Below are 19097 nucleotides of genomic sequence, written 5' to 3' on the forward strand. Positions count from 1 at the left end.
AAAGGCAGGCCTGTGAGTCTGACATCTCAATCACATAAAATGTTGACAAAAATTAAGACAGACTTCTCACCTTTCAAGGCAAACAAGTATTTCCAGTGCAGAACATGGGCTAGCACTAAAGCTGAACCACAGCAATACTGGTTAAAGATGTGTTGTCAATAAAATTATGCATATTTCAGTGCCTAGATTAACTAAACAATACAGTTCATACCAGGCATACACAGGAATGCGAAAAAATTGGACCATGCTGTGAAGAGAATGAAAACACTGTAATCTGTGTTAGCTGTTTAATCTTAGCCTCACCTCAGGATACGTACCCAAGGAGTGGCGCACGGCGACTGTGGTCCCACTTCATGCCTCCACAGACCCTGGAAATTACCACCCCATTAGCTTGACAAGCCTTATCTGCAAAGCCATGGAGAGGATCATAATGGAACTCATAAATAAAGACATAGGGAACTTGCAGACTTTGGATCCAACTCAGTTTGGCTTTGTCAAAGGCAGATCCTGCCTCTTAAACTTGGTTGACTTTTTCGAGACAGTCACCAAGGCCATTGATGAGGGAAAGGCAGTCCATACAGCCTACCTCGACCTGGCAAAGGCCTTCACACAATACCCCACTCAGGTATCATCAAAAACTCATCAGCTTGAATGTAAACCCATACATCACAAGATGGGTTGCAAACTGGCTAAGTGACAGAACCCACAGGGTCAGAGTTGCTGGAGCCATGTCAGACTCAAAGCCTGTCACAAGTGGTGTCCCACAGGGCTCAGTCCTGGGTCCACTCTTGTTCGGCATCTACTTTTCTGAAGTACAAGCAAACACAGGAGGGTTAGACAAAGTTTGCAGATGACTGCAAGCCATAGTCGAAAACACATCTGACACAGATATCCTCCAGAAGGGCCTCACAGAAACGGATAACTGGTGCCAGAGCCATGGCCTGAAGTTAAACGCCAAAAAATGCATAGTCATACCCTTTGGGAAAAACAAGGCTACCCCTAGCTACCATATAGGTGGCAATCCACTGAGCACAGAAAAAGTCATCAGAGATCTGGGGACCCAGGTGACAGTAGCCTTTCGTTTGACACTCATGTTGCTAAAGTAGTTAGGAAAACCTTCTATATCACCCACCTGATCATGAAGGGATTCACATCTAGATCAAGGGAGGTCATCGCCCCTGTACTCATCACTTATTAGACCTATGATTGAGTACAATGCCCGAATGTATCTGACCAGACACCTGCTGCAGCTTGAAAGGCCCCAAAAGTTCCTCACCAAAAGGATAAAGGGTCTCAAAAATATGTCTTGTGCTGCCCGACTGAAAGAACTCCAGCTCTATTCAGTCTCATACCGCTTGCTCAGAGGTGACCTGTGCCTGACATATAAGGCCATGTCAAACCCAGATTTGATGAATATGCTTCACCTCAAAAATCTAGATCCCTCAGAACCACAAGGGCGGAGACTTAAACCTTGACACGGTTATAAATAACGTGCTGGAGGGACAGATTCATCACCCAGAGACTCCTATGCTGTGGAACAAAAACATGTGAGGCAGAGCACCTCTCTGGTCTTGTTCAAGAGGAATCTTGACCAATGGATGGGAGATTGCAGATATACCCCAGGCACAGCAAAATGATAGGCATAGTTTTTATTCAAACTAAAGGGGTGGCGAAAGCCACATAACTATGGGCTAGGCTTATAAATGCCCTTGGGCAGATAGCCTAGTATGAACCTATGAACCTATGAACCTATGTCTGGCATGAAATTTGTGTATATTCTCAGATTAACTTGTATTGTAGGCCAGCATGTCTAACTATGAAAGTATTTCCCTGTTCATACAAAATGTTTAAAGAATCTATCAGTGTTTTGATACATTTCTAATTGCACATGGCTGTGAGGGAGATTCTAAAGTGCAAACTGCCTGTGAAGAATCAGCTGATCAGTAGGTGATGTCATTAAAATGTTCCTGGTTGCTAGGTGATTATTTGAACAGAAGACTAACAGGAAAAAGAACTTTTTCAAACAGCTGATTGTTATTTTTAAAATAAGACAGTTGAGACTGTTAACCTGGGTTATAAAAGAAACTGCTGCAGTCAGTTGAAGGGCACTTAGTTAACAGTTGCAGTCAGTTACAGTGCTGTGCAGTGGACAGCCAAAAATGAACTCACCAAAAACTGTAAACCTGCCTTTGCCTTGCTGTTATGTTTTAGATTAGATCAGGGACTTTAGTTATTTCGATAAAGTTTTTCTAAAATGATGGACTTCTATCCTGCAGTTTTATATTTCTGGTAATTGAATTCTGGTGTTTATTGAAAGTTATTGATTTAATAATTTTACTTATTATTAAATGTTATTCATTACTTTACATTGTGGCTGGACAGTCATGGGCAGTCAGTGTATTCTTTGGTGTTTAGAGAGTGCTTATACCTGTTTGATACTCCCCAGGTCACCTTGAATGCCTTGCCGCTTCTGGTCATAGCTATCATTTATTTTGATATTTAATTTTTAATAATTGATCATCCTTTGAAGGGAGTGTAGACCTGTCTGATTCTGGTGGCAGCATTACCATTTGTATTGGGGATGGGGACACAGCCTGAAATCTGTGTCAGACTTCTCATAAGTGTTTGAGTGTGTGAGATTTAAATTTATTTTGAGTGTGAGTGAGTCAGAGGTCTTAAACTGGAACACATTGCTCTGAAGTGTATAATAATGGATTACATTTGGGGTGGACAGAGATATATAGTCCATTCCCAGGAAGTAGAGCTTGTTCCTGTTGTGCTTTTAAGGAAAATTGTGGAATTTTACTCTTGTGTGCTCTGTAATCTGGTGTTTTCTGTGACACTCCCACACTGGTGTCAGTGGTGAGAATTGAGGCTCCTTAATTATTTAAGTGGGGGGCGTCACATTATTGGTGGCAGTCCAGTAGGATATTAACCGGATGTCACATTATTTTATTATTTATTTATTTATTTCAGTTTGATTACCGGGGAAGTCCACTGGGCTCAGGTGTGCCCGTTTTCAGTGGAGGCCCGGGGAGAAAAACTCCATAAAACATAAGGAAAAGTTATATTATTACAAATCAAAAAGGTTTCAAAATATGGTACAGTTTTACAGTTTGCAGTGAATGAGGCAGTTTACAATTGACATTGGGGTAGGGTAGGGGAGCGGAGTGAGCCCGCAGGGCGAACAGAGCCGGAAGAGCCAAAGCGGAGGAGAAGGCAGAGAGTGTATCAGTGAATCGAGGGAATAGAGCAGAGGAGAGTAGACTGTAGGGAAAAGCACTCAGAATTTGAGCTGAAAAGAGGTTTGCTAGAGACTAGAGGTTGGACAGGGCAGAGAAGCATTTACAGGGAATGTTGGCTGGAAACTGAGGCTGGAAACAGAGCTGTGTTATTTGAACAAAAGTATTTCGAAGCATTAGAGTATTGAGAAAAAGCAGGGAATGCTGCCACCTAGAGACAAAATCAGGTACTTACAAGGCTAGATCCCAGTGAGTTCAGGGGAAGTGCAAGGGGACTAGGAAGGTAGAGAGAGGAATCAAAAATCCCTGGTAGGCTGCTAGCTGCTGCTCGCCGGGTAGTTAAACAAAAATGTCATTTGAAGATTATATTGGCTAATATACAGTGAGGTACATACACTTTTGTATTAAATCTGAAGCACCGATTTAATATTACTATAAATGAAGCACAGCATTTTGGTGGCAGTCCAGTGGGATATTAACCAGACGTCACACATGCTAAAAATTTTTTTTCCAGATGCCCGTAAACATCATGTATCATAAAGTTTTGAATACAATAAAAATAATTGTCTTAATGTTAACTTGCCAACAGCTTTATTCTTTATTATTTTATTGTTGATACACCTTTAAACAATAGTGCTGCGGTTTCACTCCAGTGCAAGCCAACATTACCTTACATTTGCATAAATGCAAAAAGAAGTAATAGGTCTGTTTTACCTGCCATTTTAAGGGCATTTAAAATTGTACCTCCCTTTAATCCCTGCATTGCTCTTATTCCCTTTCTACCTGTTTCATGCCTGTTAAACACTTCTGTGGATTTTCCCATAGAAAGTTCTACTTGTCCATAATCCTCCCTGTGAAAAAAATACTTTTGGAGATGCACAGAGTTGTTAGTCCCTGCAGCCATGTGACTAAACCCTTCCATCTCTGTACTTTATTCCTGTTCCTTAGGACTTGTTCACATCTGTCCAACATGATCTTATATAGTAATATCATGTGCCCCTGTTTCTGCTGGTCTCAGGTGAGAAGAACTCTAGTTCATCTATCTTGTGGTTTTATTTCTTCATCTTATTCATATAGATCATTTTGATGGCATTTGCCTGGATTCCTTCTAACAGCCTGATGTTCTTTTCTCTATATGGCTTTCAGACCTACACACAGTAAGCCAGGTGTGGACTGATCAAGGCCTTGTAGAGTGTAGGTATTACATATTTGCTTCTCAAATCTATTCCCCAAGGACTGACTGCAACATTCTGCTTTCTGCTTCAAGTGCCCTCTCACTCTGGATGTTGTGGGTGAATCCAGGTGTAATCAAAATTCCCAGATCCATTTTCTGCTTTGCTATCATTAATTCTTCTCCCCCAAGATTATACTTCACAACAGGGTAGTTTTAGTCTAATTGCAGTACTTTACATTTGTTTGTAATGAATGTCAATGTCCAAATCTTTGCCCGTGTGTTTAGATTTTCAAGAGCATTCACTAAACTCATCTTCCAACCATCCACTGCTGTACCACTGGTCTTTGTGTCATCAGCAAAAAGGTTGCTCCTATCTCTGTTCCCACAGACATGTCTGTGACTAAAACACTTAAGAGTACTGGACATAGGAATGCATCCCTCAACCTCGAAATGCAAAAATCTGGAGAAAGCCAAAAATAATGAATGGAGGGGGACAAATGCCCCAAAATAGGGCCAGATTTTAAAGTTGCTAGAATAACAGGATTTGTGTTAGCAAGCATTTTCTGAAGGAAATTAATCTTCTTCTTCCGGCTTTTCCCAGTTATGGGGTTGCCACAGCAGATCACCTGTTCACTCATGATTGGCAGTGGAATTTTTACTGTGTCGAGTTGCCAGCCCGGCGCCCAACCTTCCACAGAAAGCACACACACACACACGCACACACACACACACACACACACACACACACACACACACACACACACACACACACACACACACACACACTCACACCTAGGGCCAATTTAGAGTGTCCAATCCACCTACAGCATGTCTTTGGGATGTGGGAGGAAACTGGAGCACCTGGAGGAAACCCACACGACCACAGGGAGGACATACAGACTCCACACAGAAGGCACCCAAGCCGAGAATCATACCGGAGAACCTCTTGTTGTGAGGCGGCAATGCTAACTACTGCACCAATGCGGCTGCTCTTCTGAAGGAAATTAATCTGAAGCTCAAATGTATGTCATTGCTTAGTGACTTCAATCCTCAGTGATTTGTCAGAAAACCACAAATTTTAATGAGGAACAAAGTAAACTTATGAGGCAAACCTCTGAACCATCTGTGAAAATCTGGACATTTGAGAGGTATGCCCAAGATCACTAGTCAGCTTCTGAATTATTGTCCCTCAGCTACAACCTTATTTGTCCTGTCATTCAGCCATTCAGAGCTGTTAACTTTGTTAAAATTAGACCTAGAAGAAAATAAATAACAAATCAAATTTTAACAAGCCATTTTAAAAAAAAAAAGAATACCTGAGTGCATTTACTGTTTCACATGTTAGCTATGTTGGGTGTCAAGTTTTTAATATTTGCTAACTACACTGAAGCCACCAGATGGTTTATATGGCAACAGTTTCAATTATGCCTCAGCCAAAAAAAAAAACAGAGAAAAATGCTGAAATCCAACCAGTAATAACATGAACAGCACTCCAGGAACCAGGCAGGTGTAATATGATAAATAGAACTTTAATAAATCTTAAAAAAGAAAACAAAAAATAGAACATAAACTCTTAACATTATCATCGTGTTTCTGTCTATCTTAAGACTTCATCAGATACACAGTCATTCCCACAATTTCCTGCTTAAATACCAATTACCCATATCAAATAACCCATCAGTTAATCAATCCACACCAATTTAACAATTCATCATCATCTTCTTTCGGCTGTTCCCGTTAGGGGTTGCCACAGCAGATCATATGTTTCCATTTCTTCCTGTCCTCTGCATCTTGCTCTGTCACACCAACCACCTGCATGTCCTCTCTCACCACATCCATAAACCTTATCTTAGGCCTTTCTGTTACCTGGTAGCTTCATCCTTAGCATCTTTTTCCCAATATACTCCACATCCCTTCTCAGCACATGTCCAAACCAACGTAATCTTGCCTCTCTGGCTTTGTCTCCAAACCTTCCAACCTGGGCTCTAATATATTTATTCCTAATCCTGTCCACCCTCGTCACACCCAGTGCAAATCTTAACATCTTTAACTCTGCCACATCTAGCTCAAACACCTGCCTTTTTGTCAATGCCACTGTCTCCAACCCATGTAACATAGCTGGTCTCACTACCCTCTTATAGACCTTCCCTTTCACTCTTACAGGTACTCGTCTGTCACAAATCACTCCTGACACTCTTCTCCACCTACTCCATCCTGCCTGTACTCTCTTCTTCACCTCTCTTCCACACTCACCGTTACTCTGAACTATTGACCCCAAGTATTTAAACTCATCCACCTTCGCCACCTCTACTCCTTGCATCCTCACCATTCCTCTATCCTCCCTCTCATTCACACACATATATTCTGTCTTAGTCCTACTGACCTTCATTCCTCTTCTCTCTAGAGCATATCTCCATCTCTCCAGGGTCTCCTCCACCTGTTCCCTACTCTCACTACAGATCACAATGTCATCTGCAAACATCATAGTCCATGGGGACTCCTGTCTGATCTCGTCTGTCAACCTGTCCATCACCATTGCAAATAAGAAAGGGCTCAGAGCTGATCCTTGATGTAATCCCACCTCCACCTTAAACGCATCCGTCACTCCCACCGCAGACCTCACCGCTGTCACACTACCTTCGTACATATCCTGTACCACTTTTACATAGTTCTCTGACACTCCTGACTTCCTCATACAATACCACAACTCCTCTGTAGGCACCCTGTCATATGCTTTCTCCAAGTCTACAAAAACACAATGCAACTCCTTCTGACATTCTCTGTACTTCTCCATCAACACTCTCAGAGGAAACATCACATCTGTAGTGCTCTTTCCCGGCATGAAACCATACTGTTGTTCACTAATCATCACATCCCTTCTTAACCTAGCTTCCACTACTCTTTCTCATAACTTCATACTGTGACTGATCAATTTAACCCCTCTGTAGTTACTACAGCTCTGCACATCACCCTTATTCTTAAAAATCGGTACCAAAACACTTTTTCTCCATTCCTCAGGCATCCTCTCACTCTCCAAGATTTCATTAAACAATCTGGTTAAAAACTCCACTGCCATTTCACCTAAACACCTCCATGCTTCCACAGGTATGTCATCTGGGCCAACAACCTTTCCATTCTTCATTCTCTTCATAGCTATCCTTACTTCCTCCTTGCTAATCCATTGTACTTCATGATTCACTATCCCTACATCATCCAACCTTCTCTCCCTCTCATTCTCTTCATTCATCAACCCCTCAAAGTACTCTTTCCATCTCCTCAACACACTTTCCTCACTTGTGAGTATGTTTCCCTCATTATCCTTTATCACCTTTACCTGCTGCACATCTTTCCTAGCTCGGTCCCTCTGTCTAACCAATCGGTACAGTTCCTTTTCTCCCTCCTTAGTGTCCAACCTTTCATACAACTCTTCATATGCCTTATCCTTAGCCTTCACCACCTCTCTCTTTGCCATGTATCTCATCTCCTTATACTCCTGTCTACTTTCTTCATCTCTCTGACAATCCCACTTCTTCTTTGCCAACCTCTTTGCCTGTATACTCTTCTGTACTTCCTCATTCCACCATCATGTCTCCTTGTCGTCCTTCCTCTTCCCCGATGTGATACCAAGGACCTTTCTAGCCGTCTCCCTTACTAGCTCTGCTGTAGTTACCCAGCTATTTGGTAACTCTTCACTGCCACCCAGTGCCTGTCTTAACTCATCCCTGAACTCCACCTCACAATTACCCTTTTTCAATTTCCACCATTTGATCCTTGGTGCTGCCTTCACACTCCTCTTCCTCTTCTTGATCACCACCGTCATCCTACAAACCACCATCCTATGCTGCCTAACTACACTTTCTCCGGTCACCACTTTACAGTCTCTAATCTCCTTCAAACTGGCCCTCCTACATAAGATATAATCCACCTGTGTGCATCTTCCTCCACTCTTGTATGTCACACTATGCTCCTCCCTCTTGTTAAACTATGTATTCACCACAGCCATGTCCATCCTTTTTGCAAAATCCACTACCATCTGACCTTCTGCATTCCTTTGTTTAACACCATACCTACCCATCACTTCCTCATCCCCACTGTTCCCTTCACCAACATGCCCATTTAAATCTGCTCCAATCACCACTCTCTCACTCTTGGGTACAGTCATCACCACTTCATCCAATTCACTCCAAAATTTTTCTTTCTCATCCATTGTACACCCAACTTGTGGAGCATATGCACTAACAACATTAATCATTACACCATCAATTTCCAGCTTCATAAACATCACTCTGTCCGACACCCTTTTAACCTCCAAAACACTCTTTGCATACTGTTCCTTCAGAATAACTCCTACGCCATTTCTCCTCCCATCCACACCATGATAAAACAATTTGAACCCACCTCCGGTACACCTAGCCTTACTCCCCTTCCATCTGGTCTCTTGCACACACAATATATCAACCTTCCTTCTGTCCATCATATCAGCTAGCTCTCTCCCTATACCAGTCATACTGCAAACATTCAAAGTTCCGACCCTCACTACTACAGTCCTAGGCTTTCTCCTCTCTTCCTGCCTTCGGCCATGCCTTCCGCCTCTTCTCCTCCTTCAGCCAACAGTAGCCCAATTTCCGCCAGCACCCTGTTGGCTAACAGTACTGGGGGTGGTCGTTGTTAACCCGGGCCTCGACTGATCCGGTATGGAAATATTAACTGGAGACTGCATGAAAAGATTTGGTGAAGTTTTATGCTGGATGCCCTTCCTGATGCAACCCTCCCCATTTATCTGGGCTTGGGACCAGCACAAAGAAATGCACTGGCTTGTGCATCCCCAGTGGCTGGATTACACCAATTTAACAATTAAAAGATAAAAAGAATGTTTGTCAAAAATGGCAACCATAATGTCTGTTAAAAATAATAAATACTAATCTAAATAAATAAATACTGCATACAAAGTATATATAAAGTTAATGAGAATGTCATGCCCAAGTATTAAAACTAAGAGTGGCAAAGTTATAAGGGGACAGGTTTCCTTTTCCTGCTCCCCTTGTCATCTTTTCCCTCTGTCCTCCCTTTCCTTTTTAGTGAGGTTATATGCGTTTCTTTTTAGTGAGGTCATATGCATTACATTTTATGTAATCATTGTTTTATTGAAGTCTTTTTACGGTCACACCTATATTAATCTCAGGTTTCCAAAATACATGCATAATGATTTTAATAAATACAAAATACATCATAATGATTTTAATAAGTGATTATGTATAATGTTTATTTATAATTGTATAGATATACGTTATGTATGATTTTATAGATTTGGTAAAATATTTAAGTATGATTGAAAATTCTTTCTTATTAGTCCTATTGTTCCTATTATATTGACCTGAGTGTCTGTCTTCAAAATTGCTCTAATTTTGGTTTGCATATCCTGGTAGTTAATAATTTTATGTCTGTCATTATCAAGGCATTATCATCACTAGTCGTAGCTATTTCAGCATTTAATTAATATTACATTTAATATTACTTTTGTTCTTTTTTTTATCAACTATATTTGTTTTTGCTTTTATTCACAAGTGCCGTTAAAGACATGCAGGTAGGTGCAAGCGTGAATGGGCATGCCTTTTTTGATGGTTGGGCATTGAGTTGGCACCTCGGCACCGTAAAAATCCACTGCCAATCACTAGCAGACCGGAGTTCTGCTGTGGCGACCCCTAACCGGGAAAAGCCGAAAGAAGACTTTTGATATTGGATAATCCCATGTGATCAGAACATCTTGTTTTCAGTAATCATTTGTATTCATGTCTACAATGCTTTTCAGCTACTTGCATGTTATAGTATTGGCACAATCCACAATGTAACAGTCTTACTACATTGTTATGCCTTTCAGTATACACACCCTCAACCATGAGTATGTAACACCCAGCAACAAAATGAAATGTTTCTGTGCTTTGCGTAGTAATTCTACTGAGTTTTGTTCTAATGATATTTTAAATTGTACATCATCCAGTTTTACCACTGTTTATGGTGCCTTCAGTTTTAGCATGTTAAAAGATGAATTATGTGTGATCATACATGAAATTAGTAGCTTAGTGAATACTGCCTATGGCTGTGATTCATTTGCAATATTTTCTGTATTTTAAACTAATTTGACTAAGTACATTAACCAAAGCAAGGAATATAATTGTAAAATACTCAGCAAACACGATAAATAGAGGTCCAAGCCCACAAATGGAAACAAATATTTTAATGAACAACAAGGATTAGCGCTTTCATCTTGTAGCAAGACTTCATCAGATAACACAAGGTTTACATTACATTTCTTTTATAGCATTGTCAATTAACCACAATTAAAATTTAAAGACACATGAATCCATATGCAATACAAAAACACATGCATACAACAAAAAAGTGCATACTAAAACTTTAAAATGTAACCTCATGAACTAGATGTGGTCAACATATAAAATAGCTGAACAGTGTGCTGATTTAAATTTTTACTGCTTTGGCTATCAGCACCGGCTTAATAGTGATATATTTGTTTAAACCAGGAAAAGTGTTAGATTTTAGCCTAAGCTGCCACTTCAATTACCTATTAAGCAATACAGTTTTAACATCTCCCCCCCTGGGGTTGGTTTTCACCACATCAATAATCCCAAATTTCGAACCACTAAAAGAAGAACAGTCAATGGAGTGTTTGTACAGTGCACTGGTCTCCTTTCTAATCCTAATGTTGTGAAAGTGCTCATACATTCTATCCTTCAAAGCTCTCTCTGTCTTTACTATATAGAATGCAGGGCACTTTTCACAAATAGCCAAGTACACTATCATTTTAGTATTACAGTTACCTTTACAAAACCACACTGTACTGTTCATACCATTACATACATACACTCCTTAATAATGTGTGAACACTGATTACAGTTACCACATTGACTAGTTGCCTTTCTTGTTACACTATTAAGTGTCTCCATTTGTTCAAATACTCTTTTAAAATTCTTACCTGTTTTAAAAGAGAATATAGGTTCACTGCCTGCTACTTTGTATACCCCTTTGCTGGTTTTAAGCATACTCCAATTGGCTCTTATAATATCAATAAATGTGTCAGAAAAGGCATTAAATTCAGTGACACAAGCCCTTTGGAACTTGTTGTCATATCTTCCTTTTACCAACATATCCAAGGGTTTACCTAATAAAGACTTATATCTGGTACCCCACTGTCTATATATTTCTTCCAACACCCCCTGGACCAAGTCACCTGGATACCCCCTTTCCATAAACTTCTCACCCAAAAACTTGAGTTCCCCAACTAAATCGGCTTTGTCTGAGGTCATCCTTGTGACACGTACTGCCTGTCCTTTTACAAGACTTTTTTTCTGAAACAGAGGGTGATTACTTGTGTAATGCAAATAACTATTACACCAAGTACTTTTTCTAAAAATTCTAGATTTAAACCCATCACTAGTTTGAATAATAGTGGTGTCAAGATAGTTAAGGCTAAACTCATCCCGCGTATGTGCAAATGTAAAAAAAGTGGTACATGCATTAAGATATTGCATAAACATATTCACAGTGTCTTTACTCCCTTCCCATAGAACAAATATATCGTCCAAGAATCTCATATAAAGACATATATTTTTACTATATGGGCAATTAAAGACATATCTATGCTCCCACTCCAGCATGACTAAATTAGTGTAAATGGGAGCACAAGATGCCCCCATTGCTATCCCACTAATTTGCTGATAGTGTTCACCCTGGAAACATATATAATTGTGGTCAAGTACCACTTCCATTAGTTCAAGAATTAACTGGATTTGTTTTTTGGACATATTGGAATATTTATTGATGCTGTCACTAAAAAACTCATGTCCTTCATGTCTCAGAATACAAGTAAATAGATCCTTAACATCTATGGTAAGGAAAGAATAGCTTTCCTTCCAAACCTCCTTTGTTAACTTGCTCAAAAACTCCCAGGAATCTTTTATTAAATGTTCTGTCTTAGCTGTAATTTCCTTAGTCCAATAATCTATATATACTGCTAAGGGATGAGTTTTAGAATTCCTAGCAGACACAATGGGTCTAAAAGGGGGGTCCCTTATGCATTTATGTACCTTGGGTACCCCAACAATGTTCGGGATAATGGGGTTCATTTGCCTTAAATAATAATATGTTTTACCATCAATCCTATTTTCTAATAAATATTCCTCTAATAAAGAATCAATTCTCCCATAAGCTATGGTAATTTCATTCTTGGATACCGGGGAATAGGTATTAGTATCAAGCAAAGTTTTTGTTACTGCATTATTATATTCTTCAATACCATAAAGCACTACCCCTCCTCCCTTATCAGGCTTCATTATGCACAATTCAGTTTGAGACTTCAAGTCATTAAGTAGCTTTTTTTCTTCTTTATCTAAATTATGAGGCTCCATAGTCCACCTATTCCTTTTATATGCTTCATAAATTTCTTCAGTGACACTCTTTTCAAACAGCATTAAAACCGGGTGGAGGGGTGGATTAATAGTACTTTTTCTAGTTAAACCTGTATGACAGTAATTCGCATCCTTCTCTGTTTTTTTAAAAAACATACTCATTATAATACAGAACATCCCCTCTTCTCTCATCCACTGCTCAAGTAGTTCCTCAGAGAGGCCAAAAATGTAAGACTACCCAGGAGAGCTCCAACTCCAGCCTGGAACCTTAACTTTGTCTTGGAGAAACTCACTCTACCACCTTTCGAGCCAGCTGCTACTGCAGACTTAAAATTTCTTTCTTGGAAAACAGCTTTCCTTTTAGCAATCACTTCAGCTAGAATGGTATCTGAATTACAGTTCCTTATGGCAGTGGAGCCTTTCATCATCTTTCATGTGGACAGGGTGTCCCTCAGAACCAATCCATCTTTCATGCCCAAGGTGGTATCCAGTGTGGCTCATAATCAGTCCATTAATTTGCCAACCTTCTTTCCCAATCCACAGAATAAAGGGGAATGGATACTGCATTCCTTAGATGTGCACAGACAACTTAGATTCTACTTGGACAGGACTAAACCTCAAAGAAAATCTGAACAACTGCTGGTGGCATTTGCTGCAGGGACAAAGGGGAAGGCTATTTCAAAGCAAACCATTTCTAAATGGATAAGCCATTGCATTCATTTCTGCTATAAGCACCATGGAAAACGTATCCCTCAGGGATCAGACCTCACTCCACCAGGGCTGCATCTACCTCTACAGCCTATCTCAGAGGCGTCCCTACCAGGGACATCCTAGAAGCTGCTACCTGGAGTTCTGTACATACTTTCACCAAGCATTATCATTTGCCAATTTTCTCTAAATCCAGAGCTGGCTTTGCCACGGCAGTCTTGCAGGGCCTTATAGCTGGCCCTAATGCTATCTAAATTCCTCCTCCCAACCATAGCTTTGGGAATCTACCCAAATGTAATGACTGCAATAGTGAAACATGAAGAACATAGTACAGTTGTATACACTTACCATAAATGTAGATGTTCAAGTGTATTCACTGTTGCAGTCCTGGTTACCCTCCCTCCAGCCCCCTAACTCCTTTTGGCTATACCTCTACTTTCCTTTACTATGCTTAAAAGCCTTTTTGGTGTATTCGCTTTTCTGTTGGAGGTATATCCTTGTACTTTTATATTTAATTGCTTCCATTGGGGGACACCTGACATCTGGGGCAAGAAAAACTGATGTAATGGGGTCGGCTGCAAATTTTATACCCTTGACGACCTGACGTCACGGAAGAAGGGACAGCAACCGATGCAGGACCCAAGACTTTGTTAATCAGGCCAACTGAGGGATACCTGCAAACAGATATCCCAAATGTCATGACTGCAACAGTGAATACACTCAAACATCTACATTTATGGTAAGTGTACACAACTGTACTTTCCCCCTCTCCAGTGTGTATGTGTTACATCCAAAGACTCTCTACATAAGCACTTCTCAAATGCTGAGGACAGCCTCACTGGAGACACACAGGCCTGTTTCAGGGAGGGACCAAAATATGAACATGATCTGTATGTAGTCATTAATTTTATGTTGGATCAGACAAAATGCAAACTGAAAATAGTGAATGCTTCTGTACATTGTATTGTGAGTTTCATGGCTATGTGTAGTAAATGTATGCTCTGGTTTATCTACACTAATCTACATTGTAATCCTCTATGTTTTGTTACTGCTTTTAGGAAGTTTGGTGATTGCAGATGCTTGACCTATCTATCTGTTGTCTTGTTCATTAAGAATTTTGAGTCTGCTCCACTGTCCACAAGTAGTATGATCTCAAGTCACATCATTAGTAGTAAACAGATGTACCAACAACTTATGAAGTGCTGCTTGGTTTCAGTAACATGTAGATATATGCACTGTTGCCCTGGGGATGGGGCTAAACCATTCATAACCAGGAATAACAAGCTTCACACTGAGAAGAGTCTTTGGCCTTACTTCCCAGATAACTTTTCCAGTACTATTTTTAGATTTCAGTGTCTTCCAATGCTCACTCACTTGCCTGCTTTTACTGTACTTTGAATGAACTCACACACACAGACATACACTCACTAATGTACTGTTTTGATGATAAACCAAATAATTATAAACAATAATAGCATGTAGCAGAACAATCTGGCCCATTAGAGGAAAACAAATGTTTTTACCACTTACCTTTCAAGAATTTGTGGTCCAGGTCAACAAACCGAAATAAATAATAATTAAAAAAGTCATTCAATATGTAAATAAATAATCAGCCACAAAGTTTTTGAAAGTTAATAAATAAAAACTAGTTTACTTAAGAAAGAATGACCCAAAAACAAACTGGAAAAGACAAAAAAACACCGGAGACACTGGTGTAGATATCCACATTTTACTGATGATCTAAATGCATTGCAAAAGCTTTTCTTCTTTTAACCAGTCTTTTGGTCTGGCCAATATACCACAAGGATGGTTCACAATTACATCCCAAGATATATACAACCCCAGAAGTATTGCAACTAAAATGACCACGGGACCTATGAATTCGACCATTAATACTTGCTCCATTTAGATTTTTTACCTTGCTGCATACCTTACATTTACCACAAGGGAAAAGTACCCTTGCTTGTACCCGTATGCTCATATACCTTGTTATTCAAAATCTCTTTTAAATTACAAAATCTACTAAAGGAGAAAGTAACCTTGTCAGGAAAAAGATGTCCCACTTCACTGTCCAGTTAAAAGAAGAATAATGGAGCGTATGGCGGACATAAGGAATGCCAGAATGGAGAGCCCAATAGCCCTACATTTTCACCAAGTGCACAGGGGGTTTATGGACAGTTTAGGTTTTACTGTATTAGTCAAGGGGTTTGAGAGACAGGGTTTTGATTTGGTAAGGGCCTTGTTAAGAATGGAGACCAGATATATTATCAGTTTTAATACCCTGTGGCCTAATGGTTTGAATATGGAGTTGGACTTGAATGTATGATTGTGTCTCAGAAGGCTGTGTTTTTGGTTATATTATCATGTTAGTATATGCATCTATACTGATGTTTCATAAATGTTTGTATATTTTGAGCAGAAAAATTGGTTATATAAAATATTTACTATTCTTATGAAAAGCTTTTGCAATGCATTTAGATTTTGTATTTTCAGATATTTTTGACGACATTTTGTATTAAATGATGGATAAATTGTGAAGATTTTTTCTTTTGTTCAATTCTTGAAGTGAATAGAATGAATTCAATTATATAATTATAAAATTATATAATATGTTAATTGGATAATTGAGAGTTGTATTTAATATGGTATCCCAGATGATGAATTTATTCCTTGGAAGGCTTGTGTAAGCTGAGGTACCAGAATCATTAGTAAAACGTGAATATCTACACCAGTGTCTCCGGTGTTTTTTTTTGTCTTGTCCAGTTTGTTTTTGGATTATTTAAGAAAGAATGAATTAAGTAGTAGAGTTAGTTAAGTATGCCAAAAGATTTAATCATGAATAGATAAATCTTAAAGTAATCACTTTAATCAACTGTATGACAGTAAAGGAAAGCATATGCTTACAGCTAAACCTTTTCCCAGCTCTTTCTTCACTAAAAGAATTCCTGAGCCATAAACTACACTGGATGAAGTGCAAGAAGATTCCCCAGGCACAGAAATAATTGCAAAAAACAAGCTCATACTTCTGTATACCATAAGCTCCATGGCAATGTTCCCTCTGACTGACTGCTTCATTCAGCTAACTGAATTACGCCTCCCCAAATAGAAACTACAGATGCAATTAACTGGTTAGCAGTAGCCAATGACTGAGTGTGGGTGTCACAGAATTTACCCATGGTTGGCATGATTTCAACACTAGAGCAAAGCCCAAGCTCCCCAAACCCTAAGAACATTGCTGCCCATGCAGACTCATTCATAGAAATCCTGTATAATCATATTAACAGCTGTATTGAGGCAGCTGTATCTACCTAGATTAAGCACAGGATCAACTTAAAAAAAAAAAAAAGTCATCCTGGTGGACCATCAAACGGCTGTATAACAAAGAGAAGAAATTCATGGCAAAAAATAGGAGGTGCAATGTTCAGCAAGGTAAAAAAAATCCCTCTTCACCCTAACCAAGACACACAGGTGGCTACTCAAGTCTATCAAAGCCACATGTGAAGTAAAATAAGCCCTCCAAGCCAAGGACAATGACAAAACTTTCTTCAGCTATGACCATAACCTCAAAGACAAAACACAGTAATGTTCCAAATTAATTACTGATGAGTAACCTTTATGGAGCCAGAAGATGTAGCAAACCTCTTGGCTGACAAATTTAGCTCCAATTGTATCCCTTTCTCCCTGTCAGAAACCCCTAAGCAAATACCCACATCCATAACTCCACCAAATATCAGTAGAGAGCAAGTACTTAAGACACTCTCCAAGGCTAGCAATGCTGCATCTATGGGTCCTGATAATATCCAAGGATGCCTTCTTAACAGTATGAAATATGAGCTATTAGGCCAACTAGAGCCACTATTTAACCAAAGCCTCCAAGTAGGCTTCATGAAAAATAAATGGCGGGCTGCAACGGTTTTCCCACTGCACAAAGGTGGGCTACCCACGGACCTGGGGAAATATTAATCATAAAGCCTCACTAGTCTGACATGAAAGTTTATGGTGAGAATAGTCATGGATATCCTGAATGATGACATAGGTGACCTACAAACATTGGACCCAAATCAGTTTAGGTTTTTCACGGGCAGGTCTTGCCTACTCAGCCTGGTGGACTTCTCTGAGAAGGTCACCAAAGCAATGGTCAAGAACAAAATGGGGCATGCTGCCCCCCTCAGTGTGGCCAAGGCATTTTACACAATATCCTACTTGGGCATTTTAGAAAAGCTCACTAAACTAGGTATAACCCCCCTACATCATGTCCTGGATAGCCAGCTAGCTTACTGGCAGGACTCAAGAAGTTAGAATAGGGGAATCCACCTCCACAAAAAGTCCAGTTACTTGTGTATTGTCACAGGGCTTCAGTGTTGGGTCTGCACCTATTTGGCATCTACTTCTCTGAGGTCAAGACTAACATCACAGCCCTCTGATTGAACAAGTTAGCAGATGATTGCAAATTGGGTGATGTCATTTTATCGAATATCATTGGGTTTACCAAAGATGTTTCTTGTTTAAAAAAGGCATGAATTGAATAATTTATGTAATGCTTCTTAGGTTATATGATATATAGCAATATATGTGAAGTATAATGTTTGTTATGTTAATATAGTTTGATTACTTTTATATGAATATAAATTTGCCTATGTCACAAGTGATAATTCAATAAATGTGTTTGGAAGAAAAAAAAGACACAAATATCATCAAATAAGACCCATCACAGGCTGCTCGAGTGGCATCTACAGCCCAGTTGATCCAGGTTTGCTTAGCAGCTCAAGTGATTAGTGAACTGGCTGAGTGGGATAGATGTGCCCATCCAGGGTAGGAGGGCATTTGATGATGATGATGGTCCCTTAGGGGAGGCTTTGTCTAGACAGGGGAGTTGTCTTTAGATGAATCAACAAGCATGGGAAGCAGGGCAGGGCATAAGTAGGGCATGTAACTGGAACCTAAGTCATCTCAGATCCCAGGATGCCCTTAAGATCCACAACTCGCCCCATCAGTACCAGAATAAGTCATGGGGTAGGAGACAATCTGGTAGACCTGGAGTGGCTGTAGAGCACTGGTGGCAAGAGAAAAGGATGCCTCAAAGAGAACCTAAAGAAAAAAAAAAAAAAAAAAAAAAGCTGGACGTAGGCTAACAACTGGTGCCAGAGTCATGGGTTAAAACTCAATGTCATAAAGGACATCATAGTATCTTTCAGAAAAATGGCTACTCCAGCAGCTTACTACATTGAAAATCCCTAAGAGTAGACTCTGTAGTTAGGGATATGGGATCACAGTTAGAAAGTGATTTGGCGTTTGACCAACATGTGTCTTCTGTAGTAAGGAAATCTTCTGTATTGCACAACTTACAAGCAGGAATATGGGATCTTGATCCAAATGTGTCATTACTTCATTGTACTCTTCTCTTATAAAACCAATCATAGACTATGATACCCCCTTCTCTATATACCTGGGTAGGCATATGCAGCAACGCCCTCAGAGGTTCCTCACAGAAAGAATGCATTGTGTGGCAAAAAAGTCCTCTGCAGACTGCCTCAAAGCCTAGTCCTTATA

The 19097-nt window shown here is 39.8% G+C and overlaps 1 protein-coding gene across 8 annotated transcripts in view; it reads left to right on the forward strand.

Moving 5' to 3' along the window:
* TNS1 (tensin 1) overlaps positions 1-19097 on the forward strand; it is a 2530757-nt gene that overhangs the window by 1462960 nt on the left and 1048700 nt on the right. The gene's annotated exons all lie outside the window — the stretch shown is intronic.

This window comes from Protopterus annectens, chromosome 6.part0, assembly GCF_019279795.1.
Source record: "Protopterus annectens isolate FY-2018-M chromosome 6.part0, PAN1.0, whole genome shotgun sequence".
In the NCBI taxonomy this organism is placed as follows: domain Eukaryota; kingdom Metazoa; phylum Chordata; order Ceratodontiformes; family Protopteridae; genus Protopterus; species Protopterus annectens.